Below are 12,955 nucleotides of genomic sequence, written 5' to 3'. Positions count from 1 at the left end.
CTTCCCCCATCGCCCTACTCTTACTCTGGCCCCTCTTCCTAACTCATATGGAATATTGCAACAGCCTCCTCACCAGTCTCCAGCCCCACTACAACTTCCTTTGGAAAGAGGGTTCTAGTTTTTAAATCCAAATCTGAAAAGGCGCAACCCATTCAGACAGCACTTAGGCCACATGTATCAAGAGCCTTAAAAATGCCTATACCCTTTGAATTAGTAATTCTACTTCTGTGAATCTATCTTCAAAAAAGTATCCTGTATATAGGAAAAGCTATATGCACAACCCACTACCCACTGCCATCTATATGCAAAGCTATATGCACAAAGATACAAAAAAAAAAAAATCCACTGCCTTTGAGTCGATTCTGACTCATAGTGACCCCTTAGTGTTTCCAAGGCAGTAAATCTCTGCAGAAGCAGGCTGTCACATCTTTCTCTCGTGGAGCTGCTGGTGGTTTTGAACCACTGACCTTTCAGTTAGCAGTTAATTGCTTTAACCACTGTACCACCAGGGCTCCCCATGTGCAAAGATAGGCAGCGCCATGTTATTTATGTAGTATAGCCATCCCCTGCAACTTTTAAAAACAATTCCATCAGGGGTTTAATTCTTTAAATCAACGTAATTTCAACCTCCAGCCAACAGGAAACTTTCCCTCAGGCCATCCTTGGGAAGTCCACGGGAGACCTGGCAGCCATTGGTGGTCATTGGTCACTGCCAAGGTCCTCAGTGTCCCATTTAACCCTGGTCCCTCGGTTCTAATGGCCCTCTTGCTTCCGCGCCACTCTTGGGGCACACGAATCTTTGATGAGGGTGGGAACTCCATGACGGTTCCTCTCTGAGGTCTGGCTGCCTCCCCGGGAGGTTGTCAGGGAGCAGAGCACAGGTCTCAGCTGTGCAGGGCCCCTAGACTCCTCTCCCAGCCTGAGGAAATCTCTTACCCCAAATCAGCTTCCTCTGTATACTTCTAATTTTGCTCAGATTTCCCTCAGAGCCATTTCCTGTCTCCTGTGCCTCCAGGACATTAAATCACCTCAATGGGTTTAGACTTTTGAAAACAAAGCCAGGAAGGGAAGTGTTTTGCAGGCAACTTCTGCTTTCAGCTTGCCACAAGCCTTGCCTGAGGAAAGAGAGCGCAAACCCTGCCACCTGCTTGAGGAAGGAGAGGTAAAAATCTCGTATTAGTATCTGAAAAAGTGTTAAATAATAAAATCTTGTATTAAACCAAGACTAATACAAAATTTGATTGCATCACGATTTAATAAATTTGAAAACTGAGGAAACATTTTCCTCATGTAAGAGGAGCCTGCTTCCAGAGAATGGAGAATCCAGGGGCTTTGAAATAATTTGTTTAATGAATACAAGCTTCCATGGCGATGAAGTACTTAATGGTTACTGCGTTAGCATTAAAAGATTCTGGAAAATTTTGGCCCTTTACCCACTGTTAAAGGAGACCTGGTCGCACAGTGGTTAAGAGCTTGCCTGCTAACCAAAAGGCTGCTGGTTCAAACCCACCAGTTGCTCCACAGGAGATGTGGTAATCTCCTGTAAATGTGACCCCAATACCCCCGCAGCACGTCTTCTCCTCTTTCAAAACTGGCAACTGACAGCTTAACATAACTAAGGCCATGATAAACCTATAAGTTGTTCTTCCTCTGCCTGCCTCCTTCACATACCTGTGTTAAAGACTTTTTTGGCCAAATGTTAATGACTTTGTTCTTTGTTTTAAACTGATGCAAATAACCTTTTGTTCTGTTTGGACTACCTGTGGCATACAACCCCCACAGGAAGTTGGAGCCTAGGTATCTGATATGTATATCTTTAGCCTAATAAAGAAATGTCTGGTAGGGGACTACAAAGACAATTGTAACCCTTGTAAGATTTTATATAAGCTCTAATGTCAAAATTGCCCTTTGGGACTCCATAGAGACAGCCTGTGTTGCTGCCAGTCCCCGGTGATATATGCATCTCCTGAATAAACTTTCTCACTCTGACTTGGAGTACATTTTATTGGCTCTACTGCTCCAGGGCACAGACGCTATTCAGGTAACATAAAGAATATAGCCTTGGAAACTCTATGCGACAGTTGTACCCCATCTTATAGGGTCTCTAGAGTCAGAATCGACTCAATGGCAATAGGTTTGATTTTTTTTTTTTTGAAGGAAACCCTGGTGGAAGATTGGTTAAGAGCTATGGCTAACCAAAAGGTGGGCAGCTCAAATCCACCAGGTGCTCCTTGGACACTCTATGGGGCAGTTCTACTCTGTTCTATAGTCACTATGAGTCAGAATCCTGGATGGCAATGGGTTTGGTTTTTGGTTAGCTCTGAGATCTCTTGAAATTATAATTTGGAGAAGCCCGGGGTCTTTTCCATTAAATCACAAGGTGATAAGCTGTGTTACTCACTGTCCTTCAAACAGGAAAGACAAGTTGATTAGTAATTTTGCGTTAACAAAAAAAACGGGCCAACAACACTGAAGGCAAGAACAATTGTGGGTCAGGAACTTTTAGGTTCCTGGACAAGACCCTTGAAATTAAATACCTGTTTTTAATTAAAAAATTTATTCCACAAAATTTACCCAACCTCATGTGACCGTAATACTCCCCCATGTTTTCTCCTTTTCAAATAGGTGACTGAGAGCTTGACATAATTAACGCCACGATGAACCTGTAAGTTTTTCTCCTTCCTCAACCTGCCTCCTCCTTCTATACCTTTGTTAATGACTTTGTTTTGACCTAATGCTACTGACTTTGCTCTTTGTTTTGATCTGATGCAAATAACTTTGTTTGGTTCTGTCTGACCACCTGTGACTTACAACCCCCCACAGGGAAATCAGAGCCCAGGTGTCTGACATGTATATCTTTAGTCTGATACAGTCTCTTGTCACTATCTTGTAATGAATAACTCCTTTGGCCATGCCATCTGCAGGGTATAAAGACACTTCTAACCTTTGTAAAAAATGCTATACAAAATTGCTTTTCAGGACTCCATAGAGAGAGTCTGTGTTGCTGACGGGTCCAGGTGGCGTCACTCTTTCTGACTTGGAGTACGTTTCATTGACTTGACTGCTCCAGGGCACGGACCCTAATTGGGCAACAATCAGACAATGTCATAAATGTGAATGTTAAGCAAGAACTCTTGGGCCACTGTAGATACAGAGGTCTGGGCAGTACATAGTTTGCAAAACCCATTCCATTCTGTTCACTGGTTTATTCCAGTTGCAAATTTTCAAAGTTCTCATAAAAGTGATTGAAAGAATAAATATTATTACTGGTTTAGGAGATAATATTGGAGCCATTACTCCCTGTCCTGAAACGCGACGCAGCTAGAGCTAGACTCACAAGGGCACATCAACTGGACCTGAGATATAAATACAACAGCTAGGGCAATCTTGGAAAACATCTCCTAGGGAAACTTCCACATAAACAAATCATAAAACACAGCACTGAAAGACCCATATACTTACCACTCTTATCTTTTTTTATTAGCATTTAGTGAATATAAGATTTGTTGGTCCAATGAGGACCCTCATGTTGTTACTGAAACCCGTACCAAAAATTATTAAGAAAGACAATTTAAAATGTTGGATTACGGTGATTTGGCAGTTTCTAGTCAATCAGTGAAAAAGTGAAACTTTCTATGGTTTTGCCCATTTGTAATACTAATATATACTGATGACTTAGTAACGTTCCTCAGACTTAGGTAGACATGGCTGTGGCAGCATGCCTGTCCATTCTCCCATTCTTGCCTATTCTGCAATATTCTTTGCACTCGGGTGGACATGGCTGTGGCAGCATGCCTGTCTGTTTTCCCACTTTTGCTTATTCTGTAATATTCCTTGAACTTGGGCAGCATGCTTGTCTATTCCCCCCTTTGCCTCTTTGAACGTAGCCAAGCAAAACTTTCTTTTTGCTTTACTAAACTTTATGATGTTTTTACCCTACAACATTATAGCAAAAGCACTAGGCATTTCTGGCTTTATACTCTCTTCCCCAACCCACCCAGTGCCGTCGAGTCAATTCTGACTCATAGCGACCCTACAAGACAGAGTACAACTAGCCCCATAGTTTCTCTCTTCCATACCTGTGGAAATTTCTTTCCTGTTTGGAGTTTTATATATCATGTCCATATGACCAACCATCCCATCTTCATCCACAGCCCTGACTTGTGAACTTCAGCTTCAGGTTTCCAATTGACCACAAGACAGCATCATCCAGAGGTCTACATTCATTTCATGTGCAAAACTGACCTCATTGTCTTTAGCCCAAATCAGCTTCCTTGGCACACATCTTATTTTACTTATTTATTTTTGGCACACATCTTATTTTATTTATTTATTTATTTAGGCACACGTCTTATTTTTGTCAATGAGACTGAAGTGGATCAGCCAAGCAAAATTTCTTCCTCTACAGGGCCCCCTTACCGAAGCCTCAAGATATCTGCTGACATCCATGACTTAGGGGCTCCTTAGCAGAAGTTGTTCCGTTTGGTACCATCCCCAAAACAGGTGAAGGGATCAGAGTAAGCCCTGGTCCCAAGGACATCCAAGCTATTGGCCAATCTAGACCTTCTGCAGTAGCCTGGAGTGAAAGCTTTGGTTAACCAGAACACCCTCCATTAAACAGTGACCAGTCAGACCATCAAATCATCTCTCTTGGAACTTTAAAGACACTCAGACATGGAGGGCTGATACTGGCAGGAGGGTACAAGCAGAGATGGAGATAAGTAGGAACTGGCTACCAAAATAAGTCTCTTGTGTTGTTCTTATTCTCTCCTTTAGCAGATGAGCTTCCATACAGTTGGAGAGCAGAGGAATAGAAGGAAGTATAGTAAATGTTTTTTTTTTCTTCCCTCCCCTCCCCTCCCCTCCACTTCTATTCCTTTCTGTTCCCACCCTGCTTCCTTCCTTCTCTTTTATTTTTCTGGTCTACCAACTGTCTGACTAACCTCCCTATTTGAGGCCCTCCCCCCAACCAGTGTATGAATCTTGGTAGAAGGCAGGGCCACAATTCTCACCTCAGTAGCTGAATGTGTCAGGTACTTTCTGGCCCCACACCCTGGAAGTGGAGCTGGGGCACATGCGGATCCTTCCAGTGAAAGGTCAGCTGAGAAATAATTTACTGCAGCGGCATCCAGTGTCAGCGGTGAAGCATTTAGTATGCAGTGGCCATGCGCCAATAGCAGTGTGCTAGCCAAACTGTTCTCCTGGCATGAAAAACTGCGAATCTACAGAAAAGTTGGAAGAGGAAAATGACTGTCCTTTACTTAGTGTATTAGTTATCTACTACTGCAAAACAAATTACTCTAAAACACAACTTCCCATCAACAGATGAATGGATAAATAAACTATGGTACATACACACAACAGAATACTATGCAACGATAAAGAACAAAGATGAATCTGTGAAACATCTAACAACGTGGACGAATCTGGAGGGCATTACAGTGAACGAAATAAGTCAATCACAAAGGGACAAATACTGTATGAGACCACTATTATAAAAACACAGGAAAATGTTTCCACACAGAAAGAAACAATCTTTGATGGTTATGAAGGAGGGGAGGGGTGGAGGGAAAAACACTAACTAGATAGCAGATAAGTGGTAACTTGAATGAAGGGTGACAGTATACAATATTGGAGAAGTCAGTACAACTTGACAAGAACAAAGTCCTAGAAGCTTCACAGACACATCCAAATGCCCTGAGAGGCAGAGCTACTGGGCTGAGGGCTGGGGGCCATGGTCTCAGAGAACATCTAGCTCACTCGGCATAACACAGTCTATAAAGAAAATGTTTTACATCCGACTGTGGTGAGTAGCAGCTGGGGTCTTAAAAGCCTATGAGCAGCCACCTAAGATACACCTACTGGTCCCATCCTGGCTGGATCAAAGGAAAACGAAGATCAAAGACATAAGGGAAAGATTAGTTCAAAGGACTAATGGATCACAACTATCACAACCTCCACCAGACTGAGCCTAGAACAACTAGATGGTGCCCAGTTACCACCACCGACTGATCTGGCAGGGATCACAGTAGAGGGTCCTGGACAGAGGAGAAGAAAAATGCAGAACAAAATTCAAATTCACACACACACAAAAAGACTAGGCTTGCTGGTCTGACACTGACAGAAACTGGAGGCACCCAGAGAGTATGGCCCCGGGCACCCTTTTAACTCAGTACTGAAGTCACTCCTGAGGTTCACCCTTTAGGCAAAGATTAGACAGGTCCACAGGGCCAACAATAACACACACGAGGGATGTGCTTCAGAGTTCAATCATGTATACTAACTTAATGGGCACACCAGCCCAAAAGCAAAGACAAGAAGGCAGGAAGGGATAGGAAAACTGGATGAATGGAAACAGGGAACCTGGGGTGGAGAAGGGGAGAGTGTTGACACATCATGGGGTTGGCAACCAATGCCACAAAACAATTTGTGTACTAACTGTTTAATGAGAAACTACTTAGCTATATAAACTTTTACCTAAATCATAACAATAAATAAATAAAACATAGCAACTTAAGACAACAAACATTTATTATCTCAGTTTCTGTGGGTCAGGAATCCAGGTACTGCTTAGCTGGGTGCCTCTGGCCCGGGTTCTCTCACAATGCTGTGTTCTCACATGAAGGCCTGGCTTAGGAAGGATCCACTTCCAAGCTCCCTGACGTAGTTATTGGCACGATTCAGTTCCTCACAGGCTGCTGGACCTCACTCAACGCCATATAGACCTCTTCTCCACAGAGCAGTTTGCAACATGGCTGCCAGCTTCCACAAGAGCAAGTGAGGGAAACAGAATGTCCAAGACGGAAGATGGAAGGCTGTGTTTTTGTAACTCAGTCTTAAAGTGGCATCCCATCATCTTGGTCACATGTTATTTGCTAGAAGCTAGTCACTAAATCCAGCCCACACTCAAGGGAAAGGAATTTCTGACTTGTGGCACTCTTTATAGCTGCACTTGTTTGAATACTGTGTTTAGTTCATGTTAGAATACCATGCTGTATTACTCCTCTGCTTATCGCTGTAGGGTATTTAATAGTTAAAAAGGTTCGATTTGTATTTGGCTTTCTTTTTATAGTTGCATTATATGGATGTTTGTAGCCATTATCTGTTTATTTCAACCTGTCTTGGATCTTCCTGAACCAGAAAAAAAAAAAAAACAGGTGTTTCTAGAGAAGGGAGGATGACAGTGCTTAAGAGTAATGAGTTGTGGTTGGAGCAAGAGGATAGAAAGAAGAAAGAAAAAAAGGAAGGAAGGACATGTCTGGGTGGAAATGGAATTGGTAGAATACATGAGAGCGTGAGCATTTTAAAACAAAGTACTGGTAGAAATATGCCAAGTTTGGCAAAAACAAAACCAAGGATATAAAAAAATTTATGCAAATGAGTACATCATTAGCTCCCAGAGTAATAACTACTATGAGAGGAGACTGCCATAGTACAGAACTTGGCTCAGCAGTAAACAATACTTACGTAGTCACAATGACATACATTGCTATTGACTTAACTCAAAATTATGCTATAACAATATAAGGCAGGAAAAAGGGGAGCCATTCTCTAGATAGCAGTCACTTTTTGTTTATGGTGATGACAAAGTTGGCACTGAATGTCAGTGAAGTTTGCACGGCTTGGCTAATGTAATTGATGCCACTAAGTTGTACACATGAAAAACAGATGAATTGGTAAATACTATGTTATATATCCGTGAGAGAAGCAGTCCGCTTCCGTAAAGATTACGGCCTTAGAAACCCTGTGGGGCAGTTCTACCCTGTCCTACAGAGTCGCTACGAGTCAGAATTGACTCAATGGCAACAGGTTTGGGTTTGGGTATGTTATATATAATTTTAAACAACCACCAAAAAAAAAATATATATATATATATATATATTTAAATAAGGGCTACAGTTACTGATACTTATTAGACATCACCTCACGGGATTAGTCTTGGTTTGAAGACTTAGGATCATGGTTTCTTGGAACATTCAGTCAATAGGCATAATATACTTCTTAAAATTTATGTTCTACCTCCTAGTTTGGTAAGTAGTATCTAGGGTTTTAAAAGCTTATGAGTGACCATCTAAGATACAACTATTAGTCTCTATTCATCTGAAGCAAAAGAAGGAACTCAAGAATCAGAGAAGGAACCAGACTACAGGACTAATTGCCTCCATGAACCACTGCCTCCTCTACCTTGAGACCAGAAGAACTAGATGGTGCCCAGCTACCACTAGCAAATGTTCTGATCAGGGACACAATAGATAGATCCTGAAAGGAATAAAAATGTGGAACAGAACTTCAAATCCTTAAAGAATCCAGAAGTATTGGACCCACTGAGACTGGAGGAATCCCTGAAACTATTGCCCTAACATACTCTTTAAACCTTGAAGTAAAACTATCCCCTGAAGTCACCTTTTAACTAAATAACAGGTCACCCCTGAGTACTGCAGTCTTGTAAAACATCATCTCTATGAGACCAAATGGACAACAGTTACTCTAAAGCATAGGTGAAAATCTGGGGGATGGTGAGACTGTTAATGGGAGTGAAACAACTAGAACAGAAATAATGAGAATGTTGACATAATGTGAAGAATTGTCACTGAACATTATACGTATAAATTGTTGAACTGGAGTGTGTTTTATGGTGTATATTTTCACCAAAAACACAGTATCTTTAAAAACCAAACAATATAAAGTGGACAAATGTAGTGCAGTGAATTACTATTATACAGTCCTTCTAGCCATGGTCTTGTAAATCCCACAAAACGATCGGGTGGGACTAGGAAAATAAGGGGCTTGTAGCCCACCAACGGGATTGAACGGTTTTGCTAACGCAAATAAGGTGCATTGAACCTTTTGGGGGGTAGGACCATGCAAATAAGATACATGGAACTCTTGTAGAGGTTTTGGTCAGTTTTGCCATCCCAATAGGCTTAGAGGGAGCAAATCCCAAATATTGGAGGGTGACCTCACTACCATCAAGAAGAGCCAGGAACAGAGCCCATCTTTTGGACCCAGGGTCCCTGAAAACTTCATAGACCCAAGAGACAGAAAGAGTTGTAACACCGGACACAGCGAGAAATGGCAGCAAACATAGCAGACTCCAGGGGCAGAGAAACGGCAGCAGCAGAACCAGGAGACTGATGCAAAAAGCCACGGTGGGCTTCCTGGCCCAGGGAACAAGGAGCTACAGTGGGCATGTTGACCCATGGAGCAAGAGCTGAGTGTCTTTGGGGAGAGGGCTTGATGGAGAAGTGGGGTGCCTCCAGGCACTTATCAGTGGAGGTAAGGAGCTTTGTAATACTTACCTGAGCAGGGCAAAGGGCTGAGAACTGAAGATTGAGGGCCAAGGGCCAAGAGAGGCTGTGCAGATAAATTATCCTCATTGAAGAACTGTATCCTGAGTCATTCCTGATACTTCTAAGTTGATCCTGATGCTGAATTGTAACCTGTTACTTCCCCGATAAACGCCATAATCACGAGTAAGGTCTTTGAGTTCTGTGTGGCCATTGCAACGAATAACTGAACCCAGGAGAAAAGCAGAGAATGCTGTGGGAGGGACGGCTGGTCTCAGAATCAGTACAAAGGTTAGAGAGAGAAGGTCTATCTGACCTCCACCTCATAGGAATCATCAGCCTTGGGCTAATGCTGCTGATCTTGACTCTCTCTCCTCCCCCCGAAGTTACATGAGGGCTGGCAACACGCCCGTATTTGCAAGAAAGGAAAACAGGGAAGGGGCTATATAGGGCTAAGAGACAGCAGATCAGGTTCCAAACTGATAAATCAATAATTAACTGGACATTATTCAAAAATACGGAAATAAATAGCAGAAGAGAAAGCTAGATTTAAAAGTGAATGCCTCTGAGAGTGAGGACTAAGAGGGTTGGAGGGGCAGCAGAATTGTCTTTTAATGCTTCATGATTTTTTTAAAAAATATGTGCATGGGTTACATCAACAAAATAAAAATATTTAATTTTTTAAAAGATGAGTTCCAGTGCCAGCTGGGAGACCATTCTGAGTGTAGCATTGGCCTGCCGGATGAGTGTGTGCTGTGAACTTGTGACCATACACGGCTGTTTCTTCCACAGCCGCGTACAGATGTCAGTCAGCTAGTTGGTGAATGTGGGTGCAGCACCCCTCAAATTATACGTAATAACGCTCCACCATAACATATGCTTTCCTTGTCCTCAAATCAGGGGTCTTCGATATTTTAGCACGATGCTTCTATCAGAGCCTACAACAACGGTTCCTTGCGTCACCAGAGGTCTCAGAGTTGGCTGGTGACTGACCCTGACTATCAAGGGGAAGCAGCATTGCTATTACACAGAGGCAGGAGTAGTATGAGGTCTCCTAGGGCACCTCCTCACTCCGACAGCCAGGGATATAAGGTAACGGACAGGTGCTGTACTATATACACACAGGCTCCCCTTTGGTTCACCCCACCAGGAAAAGAATCCTGGCCAGATGAGAGATTGCTTAAAGTTAAGGGGAACCTAGAATAGGTAGTAACCCAGTGCCGTTGGTAGTAGAGAAGGGAAATAGTGGAGTTACTTTTGGCTACCCAGCATGTGAACATCCTTCTCATTTGGGGAAAGCCCCTCACTCTATGACTCTTGGTGGAAGGTTTGTCTCTCCTCCCATGTAGAAGCCAAAGGGGCCAGCAGAAGTCATAGTAGAAGCCAGAGGCTCTCCTTGCCCGTTAGAAGCTAGGACACAAGCACATCATATAGACTTGGCCGAGTAAATAACCAGTTAGCATGGCATCAATTCTGATGTGCTCCATAGTTTTCAATGGCTGATTTTTCACAAGTAGACTGCCAGGTCTTTCTTTCGAGGCACCTCTAGGTAGACTCGAACCCTCAACTTTTTGGTTAGCAGTCAAGTGCTTAACCGATTGAGGGACCCAGGGACTCTGCCAAGTAAATGGTCTAGCCCAAAACTTTGAACGAGACATAAATACCAGAAAAGAGCTGAAGAGCAATTCATGGGAGCACCGAAAGTGTAGACATGCACCCTAATCAGAGGGTTGGTGCAACCTAGTTTTGCCCGAGTAACTTGCTGCCTGATCTCCTTGGGTTTCTACCATTTTCAGGCCTGGTTCTCTACTTTTCTGGTGCAGGAAGTGTAACTGTACATAGCTTCAGGCTCACTGCACCAAAGTCTAAAGATATGAGAGGAAAGAAAAGCCTGTCTCACCTAGCTCATCTTCTAAAATCCCAGGCAAGGGATCAGACCATCTCAGGTTGGGTCACGTGTCCATTCCTGGGGAAATCACTGAGGACAAAGTGAGGGAATCTATAGTTATACTGGGCCTGGGTGGGAAGTGGGCTGGCGGGGGGGTGGCAGGGGACGGGTATGGTACCCCTTATGAACCACCTAACCTGGGAGATTGCACGCAATTCCTCAAAGAAAAGATTACTTGTCAGGCGAAAACAAAAGATGCACACAACAACAAAAAAAATACAGAATGTCAGAGCAGAAAGCAACCTTGGGACATAGCTATTCCATTCCCCCTTTTACAGATAAAGAAACCACACAGGGTAGAAAATAAGCAAGGCCAAGGGGAGGTACACACAGCGTTGCAGGGCTCAAAGGAGTAAGAGAACACAACTGGCTGGGAGATGAGGGGAAGCTTGATGGAGGTGGTGGGATCTGACCTGGGACCTGACAAACAGCTCGTGTAATGTGCTGGTCTTTTGCAGATTTCAGAATGATTTCCTTTCTGCTCACATTCTGCTTATGACTTGCTCACCTTTCCGAGTCCTTATTCACTTGGCCTTGATTTTTCTTTCAAGCTCCTTTCCTTGGATCTGGCACCCTGGTTCTCTGCCTGACCTGGTTGCCTGTTTGGACTTGGCCCCTTTCTCTGTCCAGTAGGGTGTGATGGTGGGGAAAGTCCCAAGTCTCAGCCTGTCAGATGAGGTAACTCCCCAGAGGTCTTCTGTGTATTTAAAGAAGATTAAGGGTCACAAACACAAATGACTTCAGATGTCAGGCAGGTAACAAATGTGTGTGAAGAAGTGGCTGGGTGTTACTTAACAAGGAGAGATTGTATTGTGACATTTAAATTCTGGCTAAAAAATAAAACAACAACAACAAAAAAAAACCCTGGCTGCCCAAACAACAATAATAAAATCTCTGTGCTGCCCAAACAAAACCATCTGTGGGCCAGTGTCTGCTCTCGCTCACAAACGTCGGTGGCTCCTGGGTTGGAGAACACCTCTGTAACTGTCATGGCAAGTTCAGGAAAACTCAACAAGACTTTACCTAGGAAACTGTCTGGGGCCCAGCTCCCTGCCCACAGCTGGGGTTCAGACTTTTACAGAACTGTGTGTAAAACTGGAGTATTCAGGGGAAGCCAGATCGCTGACAGGGCTGCTGAGAGAAAATGACCAGCAGGGAGGAATGGTCTGACAAGGATTACCAAGTGACCCTTTCCCAGCCTGGCCTGCTGGTAGTTCCCGTGCCCCAGGATCCCGCGGGGCAGTGAAAGCCAAAGAGCTGTGTCATTCGAGGCCCGGGCCTCTCTGTTGGGGGACGATGCGCATCGTGCCCTCCCCAGGCTGGCTCCGACTCCCCCTCCGACTCTCCCATCGGAGCAGGTGCTCAGAGCGCCGCTCTGCAGCTCCCGCTTCGTTCCTCCACACCCCGCCCATCCTTCCCGAGCCTCCGTAAGTCCCACCACCTCCACGAAGCCCTCCTCTGCCACCCGCCCTGGGGACCTCGCCCTCTGGCGCTTCTGCCCAGTAGCACCTGCTGCGGACTCGGTCACACGCCACCTGGTTGTTTGGTCGCGAATATAAACAGACGCACAGCGAGTCTGGGACCGCCTCCTCGGCAGCGGCGCGGCTGGAACGCAGCCGTAACGCAGAATGAATGACCGGATCAGCGACTCGGGCTGCGGCCTACAGGCGACGAGCGGGAGCCTCCCGGCGCCCACCCCTTGCGCCCCCTCCCCCCACCC

The 12,955-nt window shown here is 44.4% G+C and overlaps 1 long non-coding RNA gene across 3 annotated transcripts in view; it reads right to left on the bottom strand.

Annotated features, from left to right (window-relative positions):
* Positions 1-12,896, bottom strand: part of LOC126061162 (uncharacterized) — a 33,773-nt gene extending 20,877 nt beyond the window's left edge. For 2 of the 3 annotated variants that reach the window (XR_007513693.1, XR_007513692.1), the window contains exons 1-3: positions 12,745-12,896; positions 11,744-11,932; positions 5,013-5,222 (exon numbers count right to left, since the gene is read on the bottom strand). This is a non-coding gene — a long non-coding RNA (uncharacterized LOC126061162). Of the gene's footprint in view, positions 1-1,006; positions 3,081-5,012; positions 5,223-11,743; positions 11,933-12,744 lie in introns of those variants that run through there. The other variant, XR_007513694.1, reaches the window with a different exon arrangement.
* Positions 12,897-12,955: the final 59 nt, after the last annotated feature.

This window comes from Elephas maximus, chromosome 17 (assembly GCF_024166365.1).
Source record: "Elephas maximus indicus isolate mEleMax1 chromosome 17, mEleMax1 primary haplotype, whole genome shotgun sequence".
Taxonomy (NCBI): domain Eukaryota; kingdom Metazoa; phylum Chordata; class Mammalia; order Proboscidea; family Elephantidae; genus Elephas; species Elephas maximus.
Note: the sequence above shows the minus strand (reverse complement) of the source record. Positions and strands in the feature narration are given on the sequence as shown.